Source organism: Mercenaria mercenaria, chromosome 6 (assembly GCF_021730395.1).
Source record: "Mercenaria mercenaria strain notata chromosome 6, MADL_Memer_1, whole genome shotgun sequence".
Classification (NCBI taxonomy): Eukaryota; Metazoa; Mollusca; class Bivalvia; order Venerida; family Veneridae; genus Mercenaria; species Mercenaria mercenaria.
This window is the reverse complement of record NC_069366.1, coordinates 68,014,676-68,041,595: the sequence shown is the minus strand read 5'-3', so window position 1 is coordinate 68,041,595 and position 26,920 is coordinate 68,014,676. Positions and strand designations below refer to the sequence as shown.

Below are 26,920 nucleotides of genomic sequence, written 5' to 3'. Positions count from 1 at the left end.
TGCGGAAACTGGGTCCGGCTAAATATATGTGTAAAATTACTGAAAAAAACCTTAATATGAAGTTTGCCAAATATATACAAATATTTTTCTTGTAGAAAAATATAAGAATATACATAATGTAGTTGTAAATTGAACAAACGTGTATTTGTCATAGATACATGCAGTATGAGGAAAGAGACACAAAGACAAGAACAAATCCAGGGGAAGACAGGCCAATAAAGCCAAGGGTTTAGGCTACACCCAACAAGCCAGAGACCTGCCCTGTAAATCTGCTGATAGAGTACACACACAGGTAAATATAAAATTAAAATGCTGTTATTTATTCTCTTGAAATGTTTTGTTTACAGAAGAAATAAAATGCAAGTTTTTTTTTCTTTCATTTGGTTATGGACAACCTTTGGGCAGTTCAAAAATATTTTTATTTAAGAAATAATTTGTTCCCAACTGTGGTTTATCGGAGATTGTAACACGACCAGCAGATAACCTATATACACATAGAAGAACATCAATCAACCGCTATTTTGCGATATCCCATGCCCATGCAGTGACGTCATCCAATCCAGATGCGTATCATGGTCGTAAAAAGTAGTTACCATTTTTTTTAACAATGTTGATACTAGTATGTTATGCTAGAATCGATAAAATGAAGTTCGCAAGTGGATTTATCATAGAATAACCTGAGTTTTTCTACAGCCTGAGTGATATATTGTTTCGCATAAGAACAAAACTTTTTGGAACTTGTTATTTCGATTCTAACACTGACATACTGGTACCAGCAGTGTAAGAAAAAATGGTAACTACTTTTTACGACATGAACTACACTTCGTGTTATTGATGATGATGTCACAACATTGCATGCACATGAGTTATCGCAAAATAACCTTTGATTGATTTTCGCCTATGTGTATATAGGTTATTTGCTGGTCGTGTTAGAATTCTATTTGACTGATAGCATGTACAATAATTTCCTGTACAAATAAAAAAGAAAAGAGCATATAAACAAAAGAATTTTGTTTCTTTTCATACATTTTTGCATATGGCTTGATTAACAACATGTTTTTTAAAGAAAATATTAAAATTAACAGGACAAAGTAATAAATGTCTTCATTTACTCAGTTAAGACATACAATAGTAGACTACATAAGTTTGCAAGATGAAGACATAAATGATAAAGAATTATTTTGAGTTATTTTTTTTTGCGCCACTCTCATCTATGAAAGAGAATACTTTTTCTCTCGCCACCTCGAATTTTCCTCCAAAAAATTAATATGGTGTGGCCTAAGTACCAAATAGTAAAAATGATGATGTAGAAATGAATTAAGTACAAGGAAAAATTATTTAGATCTTGGAATGCAATTGGAAAATTTATTTTACTATGCCAGTTAGCTGTGTCATGTCTACAGGTACTTTGCTACCAATATTTTGTTTATTACAGGCGACCATCGACAATGTGCCAGCCAGATAGCCCATTTTATCTGCAGATACACCAGCATTGGGAAAAACCTGGACCATCAGGCTCAGTTGCACAAGTCTGGTTCAAGAACCAGCCCATGGGAGTTCACAGCCTTGGAAACATGATGAAAACTATGTCTGAACTGGGGGAATTGCCAGGACACAAGACTAACCACTCGGGGAGGAAGACAACAGTTAAACGCCTAAAAGAAGCAAACTTCGACAATGTAGACATTATTCAGTTAACTGGTCACAAAAATGTACAGTCACTAAACTCTTACAGAACTGTACCTACAAAACTCCAAAAAAAGAATGTCAGAAGTCTTAACATCAGCATCAACAGTTGCGTCTAGCACAGCCGCGTCCAGTGCAGTTACGTCTAGCACAGAGAGTACTGAATTTCCAGAAATTCCTCGAGATACTCAACACTATTGAGCAGTCTGAAAAGTTGCAAACTGTTGAAACTACTTCCAAGCAAATTGTGACAAATCAGGACATTCAGTTATTATCCAACCAGGTACTTAGATCTTCAGCGGGGTTAGGAATATTTTCTGGAGCAAATGTAAGTGGTGGACAGTTCACTATCAACATTAACTTTAATTCTGCATAGGTTTGATAGACTTACTTGATGTAGGTCCTTCTATATAGTATTTTACAATTGTTCATGAACAGTTAATGAATAAATGTTTAGCTTTTTATTTTGAATAATCTTTGTTAACTTGTAGTTATTGAGGGTAATTCCTGTGTTACTGTTTAACCCTTATCATGCTCGACACGATTGGTTCTATCATTGTGACTAGAGTAGATCATAATTAGCCTGCACATCCGTGCAGTCTGATCATGATCTGCACTGTTCGCTATTCAGTCAGTATCTCTTTCGTAAGCACCCCTTTTAACAGTTAATGGTGCTGTCCGAATTCAAGGATGGACAAATTCATTATAGAAATTTAGCATGAAAAGGGTTAATCTCTGTTCTTTTCAAATGTACTTGGACAGTTGAAGTATCTGTGCTTCATTAAATATATTCATCACATGTTTGACGTCGCGGGAGTGAAATAAAGCCATTAAATAAAGTCATTTAAAGTATAGAAAACATTGGTCAAATTGACTTGTTTATAATAGTTAGAGAAAGTAGAACTTCTGTTGTTTCGACAGGAAAAGCTACCATGTGATAAAAAGAATATTACGTTTGTGACTTTCTATATTGAACTTATCGTACAAGTTGAATAAAATTAATAATATGCTCGGCAGAGCCTCGCATTTTATTATTTTATTCAACTCGTTTAATAGATTCAATATGAAAAGACACTTATGTAATATCCTCTATCTATCACATGTTTGACGTAGCAAGAGTGTAATAGAGCTATTACATAAAGATGATAATACAATAGTGTAATAATGCTTTGCCGTCAACGTCATTTATAGTATAGGAGATGTGTGTCAAATTTACTTGTTTAAATAGTAAAATAAAGTAGAATTTTTGATGTTTTTGCGGAAAAGCTAACATATAATAAAAAGAATATTACATTTGTGACTTTCCACATTGAATTTATTAAACGTGTTGAATGAAATTTATAATATGCTCGGCAGAGCCTCGCATTTTAGCTCGACTTTTCGAAGAAAAAGTAGAGTTACTCTCTCCTTCTGTTGAGAGTAAATCAATTATTCTCTAAACTCTCATTACTGGATAAAAGACAACAAACACAAACCATTTAGGAACGAGAATCATATTTGGCAGTATATATCTATACAAATAAATTTCACTGAGCGGGACATCGAGCCCGGACCTCTCCTCTTCTCTTGCTTGACTGTCTGTATTGACTTGTATGGTCTGTATTGGTCTGTATCTTATCCGATGGATAAATCTGAAAAGCTAAAAGGACTTGAATAACTATGTTCGATTATACATTTAATCAAGTGTTGCGTACAATATTTCTGTCAATCCGCTAGGACAAGGAACCTACAAAAAAGACTATATTTAAATGGAGTTCACTTCAAACATATTTATAAACTGTGAATCGCGCTCTATTCAGAGTACTCCCTTGATTTGAGAAAACCTAAAGAAAAGTAAGCTATTATCATATATAAAACATTATACACATTCATACAAACATCTTCCTTAAAAAATATATATTAAAATACTGTCCCATTTTCTTCGACTGCGTATAGATATCTACTTAAAATTATTTCACAATTGAAATTTAAAGTTTAAAAACCGATTCCAGGGAGGGAAGGGTGGGCATGAGAAATAAATGTGTACTGCCAAATAGTCTTCTCTAGATGGTGAAAAACAAGTTACACTCGGTATATATACCCCACTACACAAACGCATGAAATACACGAGCAAGTTACTGAACTAAAACCAATACCGTAAACCCAGTCATTTTCGTAACGAGAATAATTTTATTTACTCTCTCCTTCTGTTGAGAGTAAATCAATTATTCTCTAAACTCTCATTACTGGATAAAAGACAACAAACACAAACCATTTAGGAACGAGAATCATATTTGGCAGTATATATCTAGACAAAACAAAGAGAGAGAAAATATAACCTGTTTGATACATTTTACCTTCAATCAGCAGCTCTGTAGATTGATTCTAATCAAACAAGTCATGAACTCCTCATAAAATCCTCGAAATGAACTTCTGAAAAGATCGGCTACTCTACTGTCTTAATAACGGCTGATACCTATAAACAACAAGCAGCTTTCTTCATATGTATTATCCCTTGATGCTTGAGAGAACACTAAACCCCGTCATTCTATCGTCTATGGATACATCGTGATCGCCTGAAACTCGAAACATTTAAATGAGTTACAACAATCCTTAATTCAAACACGTGCACATCTCTACCGGACGGCACATTCCCGATATCTCAACACATTCGGAGTTGTCAAACGGCACTTGCCTGATATCAACACATCCAGATTTGTCAAACGACACATGTCTGATATCTCATCACATTCAGACTGTCAAACGGCGCTTGTCTGATGTCTCAACACTTTCAGACTTGTCAAACGACACTTGTCTGATATCTCAACACATCCAGACTTGTCAAACGACACATGTCTGATATCTCAACACTTTCAGACTTGCCAAACGGCACTTGTCTGATATCTCGTCACATCCAGACTTGTCAAACGACACATGTCTGATATCTCAACACTTTCAGACTTGCCAAACGGCACTTGTCTGATATCTCATCACATCCAGACTTGTCAAACGACACTTGTCTGATATCTCAACACATACAAACTTGCCAAAGGGCACATGTCTAATATCTCAACAAACATCAATTAACATACAAAATTAACAGTTTATATCGCTCGAATATTAACATTACTACAATTATAAATGAAAACTAATCTGAACGAACTCCGTTAGTACGATGATATACATACAAAAGAATCACAATCGACCAAATAGTTTAAGTTCAGCAAGAAAATAGATATATAATTATATATACTGATACTTACTTAGTAACGGCTGATACCTATCAACAACAAGCAGTTTTCATCATATCTATTATCCCTTAATGTTAGAGAGAGCACCAAACCCCGTTATTCTATCATCCATGGATACATCGCGATCGCCTGAAACTCAAAACATTTAAATTAGATTTCGAATACACGTGTACATCTCTACCGACAGCACATTCCTGATATCTCAACATATCCAGACTTGCCAAACGACACTTGTCTGATATCTCAACACATTCAGACCTGTCAAACGACACTTGTCTGATATCTCAACACATCCAGACTTGCCAAACGGCACTTGTCTGATATCTCAACACATTCAGACCTGCCAAACGGCACTTGTCCGATATCTCGACACATACAGACCTGTCTAACGACACTTGTCTGATATCTCAACAAACATCAAATAACATACAAGATCAACAGTTTATATCTCTCGCATATTTCATGATTAAACTTCTAAACTTAAATGGTATCAATATTTGTAACAACTATTATCTGAATAAATCTCAAATAAAACAATTCTTAAATAAATAAGCTGTAAGTCACGCGAAAGAAAACTAAACATAATCTAATTACTGCAAACCAATCAGCATTATTCTTAACTTGACGATCACTGAATCGTGGATCCAATACAAAACATTAATTACAATAAATACCAATCTTAACGATAAATAGTTTAAAATAAACTTACTTTATTCGAAATAGCGAAAATGATATTTTGGAAAGCTATCCAAGTCTGGAATGCCGCATCCAAGCTAAATGCTGGAAACTCCAATATTAAATACAGAATTTTGACTCCTCCGCTAACTTCTGTACTGAGAAACATTCTGAAAACTCAACATAACTTATTTTCTGCAAACAGCTCTTTTCTCTACCATGAATCTGTATATAAACAAAAATCGCTAATGCAATAAACAATTTAATCAATTTAAATTCTATACCTGTCTTAACTAAACAAACTTCCTATTACGATGTACATTTAAACATTTCAACACCTTTTCAAATGTCTTTACTGTCCTTCAATTTTACAAATCTAAATAAAGACACCGACAAACGGGCTTCTAGCGAGTCTTGCACATAACCGTCACGAGCGGAAACTGATCTCCATCTTCCAGCTTTCTGCCACAGTCTTTCACAAGTATTATTGTTCGCACTAATCGAAGCTGCTCCTGACCTGAACGAATGAAGTCCGTAAGCACTAGCATTAAGACCCAACACTGTCAATTTTTCCTTAAATAAATCACTTACTGTGGTGTAACATAAATGCTTATTATTATTTCTCAACATATATTTACCAGTTCTCTTATTAAAAGTCACAGCCCTGAAAATGTATTCATCGGAGTCATCACTAATATCTGCCACACGAAAATATCTTTCTACAAGACAAACTGGACATGTAACTTTACCCGTTCTAGCTATTAAAACTTCGTTGCCTTGCCTTAAGACATCAGTTTTGGATTTTTCAAGGAAGATGCAACAGTAAGCATCAAAGAATGTAAAATCAGATCTTTTAAGATTTAATACTTCATTAATCCTAAAGAATCCTGCGAAAGCTAGAACGAACAGAGTTATAATTCTTAAATCGCCCAAAGGACAGTTCTCAGAAGCGAAACGTTGGACTAACTGCCGAACAATATGCGAAGTAATCGGTTCTTTTTTAACTACCGGCTTTGCCACAATTCTGATACATCCGTTCAAACATAAATGAAGCCAATTGTCTTTGCAAGGATTAAAAACACTGGCAGTGTCATGCGCCCAGCTTATAGCATAAAATATCTGATTTAATTTGGATTTACCACATTTCGAATCAGACTGAATCTTAGAAACTAAATAAAGCGCTACAGTAGAAGGTTTAGCTGGTAAATGATTTGTCTTACTTACTGAACACCAATCAGTAAACTTTTTGAAATATCTGGAATAGTTATTTAATGTAGACTTCTCTTTGCTGGCCAACACAACATTCTTCACTTCTGAGAAGAGCTCTGGTCTATTTAAGGAAACACATTGTTGACGCAGATCAACCCATCTAGATGTACTAAACATATCTGTCGAAAAACAATAAATTTAAATGATTTAAACTTATCACATAAAGTAGAAGTCTCAAGTAATGCACTGTAATCCGTTAAAATTCTATCCACTCATCAGATCGCTATTTTATGTTGCCGAAATAAAGCGATATGGATAAAACTTTAATTAAATTAATGTCACATTGCTTAATGTATAAATATTATATAAATGTCGTAGAAAAATATTAATACTTCAATATGCCCGGACATCAAAATTCAGTGACAACAATATACTATGCTTGGTATAATTAATAAATACATGTAACAAAAAACATTCTACGCTTGAGCACCTCGCTCGTATATTAATGTTTCTTAAACATTAAATTCAAAACGATTCTCCATAAATACAATTCGTACAACAACGACTTTACTATTGAAGCTGGAGGAACCGAATATAGACTCCTTATTGTTTCCCTGAACATAAATTCTGGAAGGCTCGTGAAAAAGTAGAATGTCCTGTATATAAGGCTTCAAAATAGAATTTTCTCCAAAAATAAGTGGAAAAAAATGGACTAGACGGCCAAAAAGGTAACACAAACGTCCCAGTACCCTTGCAACAGAATATATGATTTAAAGCCCGTGGGGCTAATGAGACCGGTGGAACACACCAATTGTTATCATTTCCCCAATCTTGAGTAAAGGCATCGACAGCCTCTGTACTAGGTGTCCAAAATAAGGAATTATAACGAGAAACTTTGCAATTGTATTCGTTTGCAAACCTATCTATATCGTGCGGTCCATACATGCTTTCTAAAAAGTCAAAAAATTCTGCGCTAACCCCGTAGTCATCAAGATCAACAATTCTACTATACCTGTCAGCCTCTAAATTCAAATCTCTGCTAATCCATTTCATTTCTAGAGAAATACAATTTCTTGCACAAATAGTAAATATGTTTTCCGCCATATCATGTAAATTACTATTCATACTACCCTTTTCTATTATAGAAACACAGTTTTTGCTATCTGTATGCCACAATACTCTTCTACCTGCTAATTTAGACGAAAAGCTAAGTAAACAGTAATTGATAGCTAACATCTCCCTAAAAGTCGAGCTCTGAGCTTGTTCAAAAAAATTCCAGGGTCTGTGTGCTATAGAATGGTCGCATTCAATATAACCTGCCCCTGCGGAAGCCGAAGCATCCGAATACACTGCCTTGGCCGGTAAAACCTCGGTAAAAAGTGGCTTGCTTAATACACCCGAGAGTACTCGATCCCAGAAATGTAAGCAATGTAAACATTGTGAAATGTTCAAAGCAGAATCCCAGTGACAACGCGATTCTATGATTCTATAAAAACTCTTAGTTTTAAGAAAACACACATTGCCTAAAACAGGAGCCATTGATAAAACTTTTCCTGCAAACTTAGCCAAATGCCTTGGTGTAACTGTAGGATATTTTGAAAAAATATCTTTTAAACAGTCTATAGCACTATCCCTGCGCCTATCAGGTATAATAAAACAGCCGGACTGCAGATTCCAAATGTATCCTAGCCATTCTAGAATCTGGGTAGGTATGAAAATGGATTTTTCAATGTTTATAACAAAACCTGCATTATCAAGTGTGTTTGCTGAACAAAGTTCGAGTCTCTAAGCGTTAATTCAAAAGAGGCATTAATCCCGAAACCATCATCGAGAAAAAGGAGTGTTCTTAAACCATGGGAACGCCAGAACTTCACTTAAGGCCGCAAAGTCTTACAAAACATCTAGGGGCACTGGAAAGTCCAAAAGGTAGCACTGAAAAAACCATATAACGTGTTCTACCGTTAACGGGCCAAGAGAATCCAAGATAAGTATGCTGATTGGCTATTATATCGATGTGGTGATAACCACTGGTCAAGTCGTACTTATACATATACCCATGAGGTACGAGAAACTCCTTCGCAACCTTATAATCCTCAAACTTAACCCTTTCTTTTTTAACGTACAGGTTTAAAACACTTAAATCTAAAATAAGACGTTTTTTACCAGATGAATTTGTAGCCACAGATAATGGGCTCACATTGTGCGGCACAAAAGGTACCTCATAAATGCATCTTTTTTCTAGCAAATCAGATAATGCTTTATCTACAAAATCTTTTTCTCTTAAAGCCGATTTGTTATTTTTCATCAAATACATAGGTGGTTCATTTACAAAAGGAATTACATAGCCGTGCTCTATAACAGAAAGTACTTCTTGACTTGGATCTAAAACATTTTTCCAATAATCAAAATTTTTCTTTAGTCTACCTTTGACCGAACCAGCTGTTACATTCACCAAACTTTCTGAATATTCACAAAATCTAATCTGTGAGTCAATGCATTGAAAATCGATGAAATTGTCATTCAAAAATTGTCGATAATTGACGTCAGTGCTAGAAAAAACAGTACCTTCATTGTTGTTTGTAGGAAGGGTCTGACATTTTGGACTCTGTACCACTCCCGACCGTTGCTGGAGTACTTCCGGTGTCTCCTGCCACGTGTCTCGTGCTGCCGTTGAAGTCGTAGGCACATCCGGAAGCCACGTGTCCAGCGATGCCACACTTGTAGCAGACGATGGGTTTTATAGACTCGAATCTTCCCGCCATGGGAGGTCGTCCTGTTCCGCGTCTATAAGCACGAAAGGGCTGCTGCTGAAAATAACTAGCACTAGAAGGGTTATCGTACTTATTATCAGAAGCCATATTTGATTTCTCAATCTTGGCTCTAGCCCTCTCCTCCGCCTTTCTGATTCGGCGGTCGTCGTCAGAATCACTGGCCACGTCATACATTTCATACTCTTGAATTGTCGCCCACCCGGCCGGCGAACTATCAGCAATGCGTATAATTTTGTTACGGTGCTTTATCTTAGCTCTAGCTTCAGCGATAAATTCTCTAGCCTTGGAACTATCTCTCAGACTGACAGCCTTCTCAATGTTATCAATTACGTCAGCAATTTCGTTATTGAACATAAACTGCTTCCTATTAGCCACGTTCTTCAAATGAATATTATTGTCAAATCTTACTTTTTTGCGTGTAGATTCTGCCACCCACTCGGAGTCCGCATGGAAGTCTCGTTTCAGCTCCCTCAATTTGGTGTCGAAAAAGTCTTTCAATTCATCTACGACTTGGTCTTTCAAAGGCCTCTCCCTTTGCTCTCGCTGTGAAGTGTCTTGGTCGTCTTGAGGCGGGTATTCTTCGCGTGACATAATCTTACATGAGAAATAAATGTGTACTGCCAAATAGTCTTCTCTAGATGGTGAAAAACAAGTTACACTCGGTATATATACCCCACTACACAAACGCATGAAATACACGAGCAAGTTACTGAACTAAAACCAATACCGTAAACCCAGTCATTTTCGTAACGAGAATAATTTTATTTATTGCACTCGCCCCGGCGTCGCTGTTGGTTAAAGTTTTTGATAAAGTCAAATATCTCTGTTACTATCAAAGCTATTGACTTGAAATTTAAAATAGTTATTTACTATAAAAGTCTACACCAGGAGAAACAATCCCCATAACTCTGGTTTGAATTTTGACAGAATTATGCCCCTTTTTAACTTAGAGTTTTGTTTTTTTTTAAATTGATAAAGTCAAATATCTCTGTTAGTATTAAAGCTTTTGATTTGAAACTCAAAATAGTTATTTACAATCAAAGTATACACCAGGAGACACAATTCCCTTAACTCTGCTTTGAATTTTGACAGAATTATGCCCCTTTTTAACTTAGAATTTTTGGTTAAAGTTTTTGATAAAGTCAAATATCTCTGTTATTATCAAAGTTTTTGGCTTGAAACTTAAAATACTTATTTATTATCAAAGTCTACACCAGGAGAAACGATCCCTATAACTCTGAATTGAATTCTGACAGAATTATGCCCCTTTTTAACTTAGAATTTTGTGTTAAAAGTCAAATATCTCTGTTACTATTAAAGCTTTTGACTTGAAACTCAAAATAGTTATTTACAATCAAAGTATACACCAGGAGACACAATTCCCTTAACTCTGCTTTGAATTTTGACAGAATTATGCCCCTTTTTAACTTAGAATTTTTGGTTAAAGTTTTTGATAAAGTCAAATATCTCTGTTATTAACAAAGTTTTTGGCTTGAAACTTAAAATACTTATTTATTATCAAAGTCTACACCAGGAGAAACGATCCCTATAACTCTGAATTGAATTCTGACAGAATTATGCCCCTTTTTAACTTAGAATTTTGTGTTAAAAGTCAAATATCTCTGTTACTATTAAAGCTTTTGACTTGAAACTCAAAATAGTTATTTACTATCAAAGTCTACACCAGGAGACACATTTCCCATAACTCTGGTTGAATTTTGACAGAGTTATGTCCCTTTTGAACTTTGAATTTTTTTTACTGGCAAAGCTCCAATTCAGAGTCAAGCACTGAGAAAAGTCGAACGCGCTGTCTTACGGACAGCTCTTGTATTATTTCATTCAACTCGTTTAATAAATTCGATATGAAAAGACCAGCATGTAATACCCTCTATTTGTGATATCAAAGATATCTGTGACACATGTATTAAAGATATATGGATAGGTGTTTTTAAATACCTGTGATATTTTTTAAAGATATTTGTTTTGATATCAAATATATCTGTGATATTAAAGATACCTGTGATATTAAAATATCTTTGATATTAAAGGTATCTGTAATATTAAAGATATCTGATATCAAGTTGTTTTCACTTTTTACTGGCGAAGTCTTTGTTGCAGATTGTATATTGTTTGTTGGCACTTTTAGTGCTCTTTGAGTTTACATGAAATTTGTAATGTTGATATAAAATTATTATTAAATTGATTTTTTTGTTGATTGTGATTGGTTTAAACACGGTCACATGATCTGTGATAAATTATCATATTGACTGGTGGGCTGGGCCTAAAGTACATATTGACCGCACTGAAAACGGTCACGTGCGAAATCGCTTAGGTACGAATAAATGTGACGTCATACGTAAACAACAATGTTTTGACGTCAAGACAATGCGACGTCGAACACAATTTACTACGAAAAATTACCAAAGACTGCATATATTTGTTTTTAATTTTTATACTTATAATTAGGCTGGATTTAATAATAAAACAATTGTTGCCTTTTAAGTTCGGTCGATATGTGGATTTATCGACCTGATAAAAGCGATATCACCCTCGGGCTGGCCCTCGGTCGATATCGCTTTTATCAGGTTGCGCCCTCGGCCGATATCGCTTTTATCAGATCGATAAATCCACATATCGACCTCACTAAAAGGCAATAATTGTATATTATTGCTTTTTGGTGAGGTCGATATGTGGATTTATCAGGTCGATAAATCCACATATCGACCGAACTTAAAAGACAACAATTGTTTTAATATTGAATCCAGCCAACTCTAAATATAAACATAAATTACAAATATCTGCAGCCTTTGGTCATTTTTCGTGCTAAATTGTGTACGATGTTGCGTTATTTTGATGTCAAACCGTGATGACGTCACAACTTGCAGTCAATATGTGTTTTTTTTGCTCCACCTTCGAGGCAGTACAACTTTTTATCATTGATCATGTAATTACATAGGACTATAAATAAAGATTTGATAATAAAATGTTATAACAAATACATGTTAAGAATAAAAGTTTGTGTCTAAATGTTTTGTTCGGTTTTATTCACAATTTCAACACTTTTATACGCCTGTCTCTGAAGGAGCGGGGCGTATTATGTGAACACTAGACTGCAGTGGTGGCGGTCGGCGTTCAAAGCATGTCCTCTCTCTAAAACAGTTTTCATCGGATCTTCACCAAACTTGCTGACAATTTATGGCCAAGTACGAAAACCAGCCAAATCGTCCCAGGCACTCTTTGATTATGTCCATTGAATTAATCGAAAAACAGGGAATTTAGCCTTGTTCACATTCTAAGCCATACATTTTTCATCTGATCTTCACCAAACTTGCTGACAATGTTTGTGGGCATAATATCTCGGCCAAGTTGGATAATCAGCCAAATCGCCCTAGACACACTTGGATTATGGTCCTTTAGTTACTCGAAAAACTGTAAATTTAGCCTTGTCGACTCTCTAAATCCAACAGTTTTCATCCGATCTTCACAAAACTTGCTGATAATGTTTGTGGGCGTAATATCTCGGCGTATTATGTGAACACCCATGGCATCTTCGATAATGTTCGATGTTATCTTTGATAACCAGCCAAATTGTACTAGGCACTCTTGGATCATGGTCCTTGAATTACTTGAAAAACGGGGAATTAGCCTTGTCAGCTCTCTTAAGTCGAACAGTTTTCATCCGATCTCCACCAAACGTGCTGACAATGTTTGTGGGCATAATATCTCAGCCAAGTATTATAACCACTGAAATCGCCAAATAGCTGTTGTAGGGCGGTTGCACCATATAATTTATTTAATACTGATACGCAGAAAAACAAAATTCAGTGAATTACGTATATTTACGTATAAAGTCAAATAATATATAATATATAGAATAAAAAGGTTCTGTATGATACATATTTGCACTCATACCAAGCTGGGGAAATACAAAAAAGGCAGGAATACAATATTCAGTGAAACAATTTTTATTTAAACTAAGATAAATATAGAATAAAAAGTTTATTTAACATTGTACTGTACAATACGAGACATATTTGGACTCGTACCCAGATGAGAAAACCATAATATGGTTTTCTTAGCTGGGTACTTGTCCAAATATATCTCCGTATTGTATAGAACAATGTAAATAACCTAATATTATTGAAAAATACAGTCCACGTGTTCCCCCACACTCATGTAAGAAATCTTTCAAAAATGTGAAATCATCTGCTTCCCATTTGATATAAATTTTTATACTTTATGCAACTATTCACAGAGATAATTATTTTGTCTATGATCAGGGTTTATTATCATAAGTCTATCTGTCAGTAGTTATAGACTGTACTGTATTAAAATAGTCGACCGCATTCCTCAGTTAATTTGGAACCATTGGCATATCAAAATAATTAACATTCCACTGGCTCAGATCTTTGGCAAAGTTTAAATTCCAAGCACAATGAAATATTTGACCATTTTCGCAGTTGAGATAATATTATGTCATAAATTTATTGTATATTTGGTTAGAAGGACTGGGAAAAATTAAATGTAAATGTCGTTCTGATATAATGCGTTACGTGGCATGTATTTAATGGATTTTTTGTCGGAAAGTATGCATTTCTTGCACCGCCGATCCTAGATGAATTATGATTAACTTATAGTAGTATAACCTACACGAGTGTCGAATTTTACCAAATTAAGTACTATAAGTAGGAAACAGCTAGTATATGAAAATTGTGTAACCTTATGTACTGATGAATCGTTCGAGTAAACTCAATCAAAAGTATTTACGACGTTAAACAAATTGTCATTCTATAGATTTTTTCTCATGTACAAATCTGTAGGTAGCTTTTGGTTCTACTGAACGGAGTCTGTGAGAATTGGCTACGCAGTAGGAGTTCAGTTTTCCCGTACATGCCAGGGGGACGTGAGGGATGTTGCACTTTTCAATTACTTTCATTAACAGTCCCTGTCAAACCGAGTATGCTATTATTTTGCTTAGTTGCATTTTATGCTTCCGAAGCACCGTCTTCAAGATTAAGAAATAACAATTTTCCCGGTAAAAAACAATGTTCCAGGTGAAGCAAATGAAGGTGGTTTTTAATTGAAATTTATGGTCTTAATTATATATTCTTTGACAGGTTTTGCATATCTCGAAGTGGCTTTTACGTGTGATTAGAATAATTATGCAAAGGAAGTCTCTTCTTTAATGTGGCATTCTAATAACGTATGCAGTTACTTTGATGAATTGTTTTCATACCCTATTAATTAAGGTTCTTCTATCTGAATTGAACGTTCTTTACAGCAGAAACACCAACGGGTTATCATTACTGGGTTAACACGACTGCGCGAATGCGCCAATCATTTGATGTTGAATTAATTCGATGCTTTTTGCTGTATTTGTATTCATATAAGTTACTTATTCAGAGTATTTTCACATTCTTTCTTAGCCAAAGTATCCTGTCTTCCTGCAATATAAAGAAGAAGAAAAATGAATTCCAAACCTGTTAATACGAAAGTGCAATAAGCATTACCCTGATACAATGAAAAGAAATTGTAATTAAGAACGTAATTAAACATATTTTTCCTTTCCATAAAATGATATGATAATTTCTGCCTTTCATTATTATGATAAAAATAACTAACCATCCGTGCAGATCAACCCAGTGGTATTACAATTTCATTACATGTCAAGAACAGACTCAATCAAACCGAATATGCTATTATAATGCTTGGTTGCGTTCTATGCTTTCAAAAGATATTTCGGCCGGTTTCATTTGTAATGCGCAAACTTTTAAAATAGAAAAAGCAGAAACTCTACAGGTCGCTCTACACGACAAAAACGAAAATGTTGCAGGCTCGGTGTTAGAGATTCACCTGGCGGAGATTGCTTTTATTTACACTGTCCGGTGTCTTTGGAACAAGGTTGGGGTAAGAGTGACATTGGGTGCGCACCATAAACCGGTTTAAACTCCCCAGTGGTGTTGTTGCCACTGACCGTTCCAAGGTAGTATCCCTTGTTTCTTTATTTGTTCGTTTTGTCATCGCGTGTTTGCGTTGTATGCTAGTGTGTGTATGTTTTTGTGTTGGTAGTATGCACATCTGCGTACTGTGGGTTTCGTTTTGGGGATGCTGCGGTTTTGGAATGTGGCATTCCCTGTTTGATATCTATCCTTGTTTTTTATAGAGTCTGTTCGTGTACGGTAGCGGAAATGCATGCTACCGTCAACGTCCTCTAGCCCCGAGTTGAGCAGAACTCAAATTTTACACATGCTATAAGTACAAAAATAAAACACAATTTAAGCGACATCCGCTGATGTGTTCATACGCGGTGAAGATGGAACTGGCGTGTAATTCCATGAAAAGAGGCGTATGGTCCCCAGTTAAAACAATGGATTGCGGATTTAAGGCGGATTGCTGATCTGTTACTTACAGATTCTCTTTTCGGGTTCGATATGAAGTTGAATAAATGCGGACAGTATCGGGCAATTTGAGTTAGCGAATAGAAAATGTTTCAGCAGGTAAAAATTCTACTTAAATCCAATTGAAAGGCAAATGCAACGAAACACAATGATGCTCCATTACAAGTAAAAAAAGTAATGAAAATGCAGTACAGGGTTGTTACTGTTGTGTGCTAGCTTATATCTTTGATGTTAAGAACTATAATAGTGTCAAAAAGACACGAATGTCCCCACATACTGTCTTAGAATATAGCAAAGTTTTTAGTACAGACCATTTTCACATGAAGATATACGACTTTTGACGAAGTTTGAAGCAAATTGTATTCAAATAAGGTTGTGCATCTGACCAACTTTGAGTTTACGGAACGTACGGACAACACCAACGATATACATGTATGCCGACATAAATGTGACACAGTTTCATATGAATTGAAATAATGGTTTGCTTCAGTTCCGGGTTCTCATATTTGAATACCAATTTCAAATCGGTCATTCATTTATATTGTCTTTACCTTAAAAACAGACTAGGCGATGTATCCTTATGATCGCTGAAATTGACAAGAATATTGAAGTTGATATAATTATCAGACAAAAATCGAGAAGTCTTTAAGTGCCGTGAGGAGGTTTTAGAAATCCGCCGTGTATTTATTGCGTTCTATGATTCAGAAGGATATTTTAACAGGCGTTATATTACATTGCTCCAATCCACATTATTTCAATCTAATTAAACTGCCTGTTCAATTACTGTGGAATATTTACAAGACAAGAAGCTGTTCTGACATATAAACTCAAAATAATTCCTTGCATCTACTTAAGTAAATAGATAAATCAACATGATAACACGGGATTTCACAAAATACTTCCATGGAAGCTCAATTACTTTTTATGATAAAAAACTGTCAGAAAAGCGGAAGTTGCGTTTACAAACGAAGGAACGGATCTGTTTAAACCAATCATTTCACGGTTAATTTAAACCAGACATGATGGTCTTCCGTGCAGATGTTTGCCCGTCCTTGGTAAACGTTACTGAAATCAGCATGGTTGCAGACCACAGTCTCAATCTGACTGCATGAACGAAGGAAGGGTTGTTTTTTTTAAGTCTATTCGACACAGTTAGGTCATACGTCGCCGACGTATTCCATTGATGTTCTGTGTAAATGGAACTTTTCTAGCTTTAGCAACAAAATATGCTGTAGTAAATATCTTATATCGGTTAATTTCTCCATATAAAGTACTGAAATGGTGTAAGTTCGAAACACTTGTCAATTTTTCTCCATCTATCTCTTGTTACCAAAAAAGTGTGCAGATGAAAACGTATTTTGCCTCTCAGAGTTTTGCCTTTATGGCTCGATGCTAACTTTATATCCAGTGTTATCTTTAGCCTATGGTTAAAACACTCGTTTAAGAGGAATATTTAGGAAAGATATACGAAAGATTATTAAGTTAATATAATTTGTGACAGGTGTTACTTATCAGAACTACTAATATATTATTAAGGTTGTACATTTACTTAAACATTTTGCACGTTTTGATGGCATGTATCAAAGTGTGCATGGAGAAAGTAATGAGAAAGTAAAACTTAAGTTTTATGTTGTCAACAGAATAAACCAAGCGTTCCGTTGATGCTATGTCATGTTTTGTACAACAACAACAATATTAAACCACTATCTGATGCTCAACGATACACAAACGTCTTGTTATATAAATACAGAAGAAGTTAATTAATCACTTAAGATTGAACCAGATCTGTGTCTGTCAGGGAATTAGTGTCATGACGAATTAAGATATTATATTAATACAACTGTAATCTATTTACACGTATGTCGAAACGGTCGTTGGCAGGTTTAGTGTATGTCACAGATTTTTATTTGGATTTACTAAGATCCAAAGCTGTCAGCACCCAGTGCATCCGTAAGTTCACAGACTTTTTAAACTGACGCCTGTATCTTACAAATGATTTTCTTATTTCTATAATAGTAGATATGACAACGGTAGTATAACTGATACAAATCTGGATGTTATATATCTTTTATACAATCTGCGTAAAAGTCAGAGGACTTATTTCCATACGATCTGAACGATGTAATCATTTATCTAAAACTGCATTCTCAGTCATTCTTTTAAATCAACATAATGTAACATATACAAGGAGAAAGACCAAGCAGAAGCATTATCATGCAAGCAGCAAGTCAAATCATTAGCGTTAGGAAGGACAATGAACGAAGAGATTAACTAAATGATTTAATTTTCAGAAATTTAAAATAATAAATTATAACATTTTTAACTTCAGTTCATGGCTTTTTACTAACTTTAAGATTGAAGTTTAGTCATATCATATATAGATTTCGAATGAACTTTTGAACATGAGTTTTGTTTCTAAACTATCTTATTAATGCCAAATCAAGAAAACAACATGCGCGAGTCGATAATCGAACTCAGGTCACCTATGTAGTAATAATTTCCTGCGGTCTTGACCAATACACAACGGAGGAATAAGTACTTAACAGTCATGAATTATGATGTTTCATAATTAAGGCAGTTTACCTCCGGTACTCCTTTTACTACCGCTGTTCCATTTCGAATGGAAAAATTAGCGAAAAACAAATTCCATAACATATTTTCCGTCAATAGCTAAGTTTCAAATCCTTCTTAGTTTATACAGAATTTATTTTAGGTCGATTGTGAAGGAAGTTCTACAACTTATATTAATCAGTCTCGACACCTCATTTTTGATGGAATCCATCGCCACAAGGGTACGAGAGAAGAGGCTAGTTTCCCTTTTAATGCTGAGCGCCAAGCAAGGGAGCTACTGGTATCATTTTTCACGTCTTTGGTATGACGCGGCCGGTGGTCGAACCCACGACCTCCCGCACTCGAAGCGGACGCTCTACCACTAGGCTCTCGAGCCTCCTTTAAGTAGTTTTGCACGTTTGGATCAAGTTCTGACATCCATACTTTTTCTGGTTAATTTTTTCAAATATGTACAATTTTAACTGTATTTATGTAATCACAAACCCAATGAATTTCTGAGGGTAAATACAAGTTCCACCGTAACGGTATGACTAGATACCGGACAGAGTCCTTTCCGTGGAAAGTTCTTATCATGATCCGAAAGGGTCTGTCATATGTTATTACTGAGATATCTTGAACTTTTCTTCGTACTACATTTAACAATAAAAAGAAAATAACTTATGAAAAAATATAGACAAATGATGAATCAGTGCATAAAACGCCCTCATCGTAAAGAGCTTATATAGCTTGATCGGAAAGGACCTGCCATAATTGAAACTTATTTAGATATGTCTTTATATACCATTTAGCAATTAGGAAAGAAAATAAAATATGAATAAATATCAATTTTCAATTTTTCAATGATTTGTAGATTACATATGAGTTTGTGCATAAAACATGCTGATCGGAAAGGGCTGAATATGATTGGAATGGTCTGTCATATGTTTATTATTGCTAATTACTTAAAAATTTATTCATATAACATTTTAAAAATCAAAGAAAGGAAATAATTTATTTTTTTATTAGTTTTGAATTTTTGAATGAACTATAAACATATGACTTAGCGCCTTTCACGCGCTGATCGGAAAGGGCTGAACATGATCGAAAAGGGACTGCCATTTGTCATTGCTAAATATTGGATTATTCTTGTATAATTCATATATAAATACACAAAAAATGCGATATTTGATAAAGCACAAATTGTTCTAGTCTATGCGGCGCAAGAAGCAGGTGCCTCTGGTTAGTCATGTTTGAGCAATTAATCAGTATATCTGTATTCACGAGTGGCATACAACAAAATAGTTTCGCACAGTTCTAGAAGGCCAGTGTCAAAGAAGCATAGGCACAGTATGATTTAAGAGTGGTAAGGGTTAAGAGGGAGAGAGGGAGTGCACCACTAGCCAGTTTAATCTCCAAGTTGGTGTTTTCGCCACTGATATTTCCAAGGTAGTGCCCCACTGTGTTCTTTTTTTCTAACTGTTTTACTTTGATAATGTATTTCTGTGTACATGTCAATCATTTACACATCAAACCATATACTAATGTGGAAGCTTGCCTGTTTGTACTGTCATATTCTCATTGTTCTTGTTTTAAGGCGCACTACTTTCAAACTTAATCATACTGTCATTTTCTCAACAAATTATTCAAATTATAGACCGCATTCCAACACAGTTATCATACTAACCTGCATTCCACCGGAACTTATATTGGCAAAGTTTAAAATTCACGGTAACATAGAGGAAGACGCTAATAATATACCTGAAACCCATAAATAGTTCCATTAATTTGTATTTATGATTGCGATTAGATATTTGGGGATTAAATGCAAAATGTCTTTCTGACATAACGTTTTATTACGATTTGCTCTGTTCAAAGCAAGCATTGCGTGCCGAGCTGATTAGGAAAGCAGGCTATGTGTTGAATTGTGATTATATTGAATGATGGAAACTTTGCTTTTGGATTAGATGGTGGTATACCCTAAACATCTTTCGAGAACTTATCTAAATAATTATTGCAGGATCGAAACAGCTATTTGGTACTTGAAGTGAATTAATACCTTCCTGTTTCTCTTATGAAGTGGTGAATCTCACTGCAGTTGTCAAAGAAATGAGGTATTGATGACTGCGTTACATGTGGAGAAAAAAAATCGTCAATTGATTTCATGGTTATTATGTCGCTGATTGTAAAACAGATATTTTGTTTGTTGGTTACTTTTGAAAGTATCAAAAATTGTATAGGGTCTGCAAGAATTGGTAATTAGCCTGAAGCCTATGCAAGAAAAAACCTTTAAATTCGTAATAAACTTGGAGGACTTATCTTTGTAGATTACTTGGTCTTGTTTATTAAATCACATTCCAACGGAAAAAAAAACAACAATTTACTTTTCATTTTATTTTTGAATTTCGGAATTTTCGAATAAAAGATGTTTTGGCCAAAACCATGAAAATTTTTGCCAACAATATCAAACTGGTTTCACAGTACTCTTCATCAGTTGGCCGTAGTTACATTCAACAGGATACAAGACAGGTCATTGCGTCAATTCGTCCTCATATTTTACTGACATTTATCTCATTTCTACTCATTTTTCTAAGGCCTTCAATAAGTCTATCCAAAATCATTGTGTATTCTGTCAGCCTATGAAGCCATTTCGATAACTCCTCTATAATATACAAATAGTCTTCACATGTTCATTCGAACACAGTACCGTCATCCTGGTGTTTACTTAGTCTAAAATCGGATAGATTCTTACATCTATTCATACGTTTATGACCGTTCCAAGGCGATGCCTTGCAATTTTTCTTCAGCATGTATGTTTTTGAGGTAACTTCTGTGTTTTACATTATTGCATTTGTTTGTGTATACATGTGCTTGTCAATGTGCACGAGTATACATTTACAAGTACATGTGTACCCTTATTTTCATGTACAGTGCTGTTTTCTTTGAGCCCACGGAGATGTGTAAAACAGGCCAATACGAAAGATCTTTCTACAGTTTGAGGTAGATTACTGTTAAGCACAGTAAATGCGATACCCACAAATTCTATAGCAAAGTATAAGCAAGCCCTTTCTATAGTCTATTTCGAGATGTATGTATTTCCTTCCCACATATTGTGGTGACTGATACTATAGACTTATTTGACGGTCCCGAAATAATTTGGTAAATGCAGAATACTTGTTTGATTACAGTATACAGACATATAATTTGACGCTAACATTAAAGCATAAAATTGCCTCGTAATTTCTTCCAGATATGTAGCTTATTATTGAAATTGATATGCTTAACTCTTGTTACATCCTGTTTAAAAAATAATTATAGTAACTGAGCATGTACAATGTATGTATTTGTTAAAACATGTGTCGTTTTTAAGGACATTTGTCCTTAATTATTATTGATAATCAATTCGGGTCAGATCCAGGGTCAAGTCTAGGTCCAGGCACTGAAAATTTATGCGATGCTTCCACCTGAGTAATAGGTAAATATTAATTATTCCCAGGATAGACGGTTTTGTGTGTATTGGTCCTACATACCGGTGTAACAGCCCAGCTTTTCCCCCAGTCAGTTTTTCCACGGGGAAAAAAGCATCCGGTTGGTTTCCCTTCCCCCCAACCTCCCCCTGGTTGGTTTTTTCCCCCCTAGTTTTTGTGCATAAACAAGGGAGAAAAAACCAACCGGTTGGTTACCAACCGGTTGGTTTTTTTCTCCCCCCTCGTTGGTTTTCTCCCCAGTTTTTGTACATAAACAAGAGAGAGGAAAACAACCGTTGGTTTTTTCCCACCCTGGTTGTTCTTTTTCCCTAGTTTTTCTGCACAAACAAGGTATAAACAACCGGTTGTTTTTTTTCTCCCACTAGTTTTCGTACATAAACAAGGGAGAAAAAAAAAACAACCGGTTGGTTTTTTCTCCCCCCTGGTTGGTTTTTCCCCCCAGTTTTTGTACATAAACAAGGGAGAGAAAAAACAACCGGTTGGTTTTTTCTCACCCCTGGTTGGTTTTTCCCCCTAGTTTTTGTACATAAACAAGGGGGAAAAACAACCGGTTGGTTTTTTCTCACCCCTGGTTGTTTTTCCCCCTAGTTTTTGTACATAAACAAGGGGGAAAAACAACCAGTTGGTTTTTTCTCATCCCTGGTTGTTTTTTACCCCTAATAACTAAGTTTTTGTGCATAAACAAGGGGGAAAAACAACCAGTTGGTTTTTTCTCACCCCTGGTTGTTTTTGTAAGTTTTTGTGCTTAAACGAGGGAGAAAAAGTAACTAACTAGGGGGAAAAACTGACTGGTTGGTTCTTTGCCCCCTGTTTTTGTACATAAACAAGAGAGAGAAAAACAACCGTTGTTTTTTTCTCACCCCCTGGTTGTTCTTTTCCCCCTAGTTTTTCTGCACAAACAAGGTATAAACAACCGGTTGGTTTTTTCTCCCACTAGTTTTCGTACATAAACAAGGGAGAAAAAACCAACCGGTTAGTTTTTTCTCCCCCATGGTTGCTTTTCCCCCCAGTTTTTGTACATAAACATGGAAGAAAAAAACAACCGGTTGTTTTTTTCTCCCCCCTGGTTGGTTTTCCCCCCAGTTTTTGTACATAAACAAGGGGGAAAACAACCGGTTGGTTTTTTCTCACCCCTGGTTGTTTTTCCCCCTAGTTTTTGTGCATAAACAAGGGGGAAAAACAACCAGTTGGTTTTTCCTCACCCCTGGTTGTTTTTGTAAGTTTTTGTGCTTAAACGAGGGAGAAAAAGTAACTAGGGGGAAAAACTGACTGGTTGGTTCTTTGCCCCCTGTTTTTGTACATAAACAAGAGAGAGAAAAACAACCGTTGGTTTTTTCTCACCCCTGGTTGTTCTTTTCCCCCTAGTTTTTCTGCACAAACAAGGTATAAACAACCGGTTGGTTTTTTCTCCCACTAGTTTTCGTACATAAACAAGGGAGAAAAAACCAACCGGTTAGTTTTTTCTCCCCCATGGTTGCTTTTCCCCCCAGTTTTTGTACATAAACATGGAAGAAAAAAACAACCGGTTGGTTTTTTCTCCCCCCTGGTTGGTTTTCCCCCCAGTTTGTGTACATAAACAAGGGGGAAAACAACCGGTTGGTTTTTTCTCACCCCTGGTTGTTTTTCCCCCTAGTTTTTGTGCATAAACAAGGGGGAAAAACAACCAGTTGGTTTTTTCTCGCCCCTGGTTGTTTTTGTAAGTTTTTGTGCTTAAACGAGGGAGAAAAAGTAACTAGGGGGAAAAACTGACTGGTTGGTTCTTTGCCCCCTGTTTTTGTACATAAACAAGAGAGAGAAAAACAACCGTTGGTTTTTTCTCACCCCTGGTTGTTCTTTTCCCCCTAGTTTTTCTGCACAAACAAGGTATAAACAACCGGTTGGTTTTTTCTCCCACTAGTTTTCGTACATAAACAAGGGAGAAAAAACCAACCGGTTAGTTTTTTCTCCCCCCTGGTTGAATTTCCCCCAGTTTTTGTACATAAACATGGAAGAAAAAAACAACCGGTTGATTTTTTCTCACCCCTGGTTGGTTTCCCCCCCCCAGTTTTTGTACATAAACAAGGGGGAAAAACAACCGGTTGGTTTTTTCTCACCCCTGGTTGTTTTTCCCCCTAGTTTTTGTGCATAAACAAGGGGGAAAAACAACCAGTTGGTTTTTTCTCACCCCTGGTTGTTTTTTACCCCTAATAACTAAGTTTTTGTGCATAAACTACCCCTAATAACTACGTTTTTGTGCAAAAACAAGGGGGAAAAACAACCGGTTGGTTTATTCTCACCCCTTGTTGTTTTTTACCCCTAATAACTAAGTTTTTGTGCATAAACAAGGGGGAAAAACAACCAGTTGGTTTTTTTTCACCCCTGGTTGTTTTTTACCCCTAATAACTAAGTTGTTGTGCATGAACAAGGGGGAAAAACAACCAGTTGGTTTTTTCTCACCCCTGGTTGTTTTTTTACCCCTAATAACTAGGTTTTTGTGCTTAAACGAGGGAGAAAAAGTAACAAGGGGGAAAAACTGACTGGTTGGTTCTTTCCCCCCTAGTATGTATGTGTGAATAATAGACGGTGGAAGGGGAAGAAACTGACTTGTTGGTTCTTTCCCCCTAGTATGTATGTGCCTGCATGTGTGCATAATAGGCGATGAAGGGGGAAACACTGACTGGTTGGTTCTTTTTCCCTTAGTTTGTATGTATGTACATGTGTGAATACTAGGCACTAAAGGGGGAAGAAAATGACAGGTTGGTTCTCTCCCCTCTAGTATGTACAAGTGTATGTGCCTACATGTGTGAATAATAGACGGTAAAGGGAGAAGAAACTGACTGGTTGGTTCTTTCCCCCTAGTGTGATCTTCTTTCTCCCTTGTTGATGCACAAAAACTAGTGGGGGAAAAACAGACTACAAACAATCATACATAAAATAGAACATTTTGCATCAACAGATGACCCCTTTTGTACATGGGGTTAGTAGGTCACATTTCAAGACTACAGTGCCTCAGTCATCAAACTAACATCATATTTACATTGACCTTGAAATTCGTTTCTTATCAACCGAATAACTGAAGAATGTTTGCACCAGATACTTTAACACTAAAGGATCATTTTCTTTGGTTATATATGAGCCTTATCGGATGTGGGCTTTATAGGTCAAAGATCAAGGTCACAGAGACCTTGAGATAATTAAGCGTTTCAAATCGTTAACTATAGAAATGCTTAGGCCTAGTGTCATCAAACTTATAGTATGATTGTCTTTGCTTATTAGATGAACACTATCCTTTTCAGGGTCAAATGTTTAATAGTCAAGGTCACAGCAGACTCTAGACGATTCATTGCCCAGTTACCTCTGACTGACATTAATGGGGGCATATTCTGTTTCATCATGTTTTCAATCAGACTTTAGCAGGCACTTCTTACTTAGTAAAGTTAGATCATATTCTTCAGATTGATACATGTATAACCCCTTGACATTACAGCTAAATATTTTCATCAATAGGAATGCATTTCAAGCATACAGTGACTGTTCACAGTACAGAAAGAAAAAACAGATAACTACCAAAATATTTTTCTGACATTTTAATACAAATAAACCTAGTTTTTCTTTTCAAATAATAATTACCAAGAACAGTGAAGTTATATAGAAGGCTGTTATGATTTTTGTTTGTAGAAATGTGTAAAAATTCAAGCTCCTTTGTTATTGAAAATGCTTATTCATGAATGATAAATTACCGTATAACTGACTTTAACCTTAGTGAAGGTTTTAATACATATCAAATAAATTGTTAACAATTTTACTTCATTACTGTAGAATAATACCATATAACCATGTTAAATTCTTGAGCTTGATAACGTCAAAGATTTCAGCTGCCTCAATTTTGCACAACTGTATAAGGAAAATGCATGTGGATACAACAGTGGTAAAAACTTTTTAACATTCCGTTAAAAGTAATAAACAATTTCAGTGATAGTATGATAACCCTTTTCTGAATAACAGAAACTTTAACAATTGTCTTAAAAAAATTATCAGTTACTTCCGAAAATAGTCAAAATAAGGAAAGTATAGTTACATGTTCACAAAGTGTTTTGATAGTTGAAAATGAAGTTAGTTGCATTTTTTGTCAAAATAGGCAGAAAGTATATTTTAAATTAATTTTCCTTTAAATGTCTTAAGTTTATATGAATATTGTCAAAGTATGCTAAAGGTTTCCAAACTGCTCCATACCCTACTTAAACCAAAGTTTCCATAGTAATCTGCAAGTGCCGATAAGTAAATTAAAAACAATGACATCACTACCGAAATTGGTTTGGACATGCAGATATACAAATACCAGGGGGGAAAGAACCAACTAGTCACTTTCTTCCCCCTTCTCTGTGTAGTACTAAGACATGCAGGTACATAAAAGGGGGGAAAGAACCATTACTAGTCAGTTTCTTCCCCCTTCTCTGTAGTACTCGGACATGCATGTACATAAAAGGGGGGAAAGAACCAACTAGTCAGTTTCTTCCCCTTTCAACGTGTATTATTCAGACATGCAGATACACACATACAAGGGGGGGGGGGAACCAACTAGTCAATTACTTCCCCCTTCACCGTGTATTATTCAGACATGCAGATATACAAATATCAGGGGGGAAAAACCAACTGGTCAATTTCTTCCCCCTTGACAGTGTATTATTCAGACATGCAGATATACACATACCAGGGGGGGGGAAACCAAATGGTCAATTTTTTCCTCCTTCACCGTGTATTATTCAGACATGCAGATATACACATACCAGTGGGGAAAGAACCAACTAGTCAGTTTCTTCCCCCTTCACCATGTATTATTCAGACATGCAGATATACACATGCCAGGGGGAAAAGAACCAACTAGTCAGTATCTTCCCCTTCACCGTATATTATTCAGACATACAGATATACAAATA

General features: G+C 35.6%; 1 long non-coding RNA gene across 1 annotated transcript; it reads right to left on the bottom strand.

Annotated features, from left to right (window-relative positions):
- Positions 1-3,456: 3,456 nt before the first annotated feature.
- On the bottom strand, positions 3,457-6,347 carry LOC123539192 (uncharacterized). Its single transcript, XR_006683935.2, has 3 exons — positions 5,626-6,347; positions 4,929-5,045; positions 3,457-4,241 (listed from the first exon to the last, which is right to left on the bottom strand). It is a non-coding gene; the product is annotated as an uncharacterized LOC123539192 (long non-coding RNA).
- Between the last annotated feature and the right edge of the window lie 20,573 nt (positions 6,348-26,920).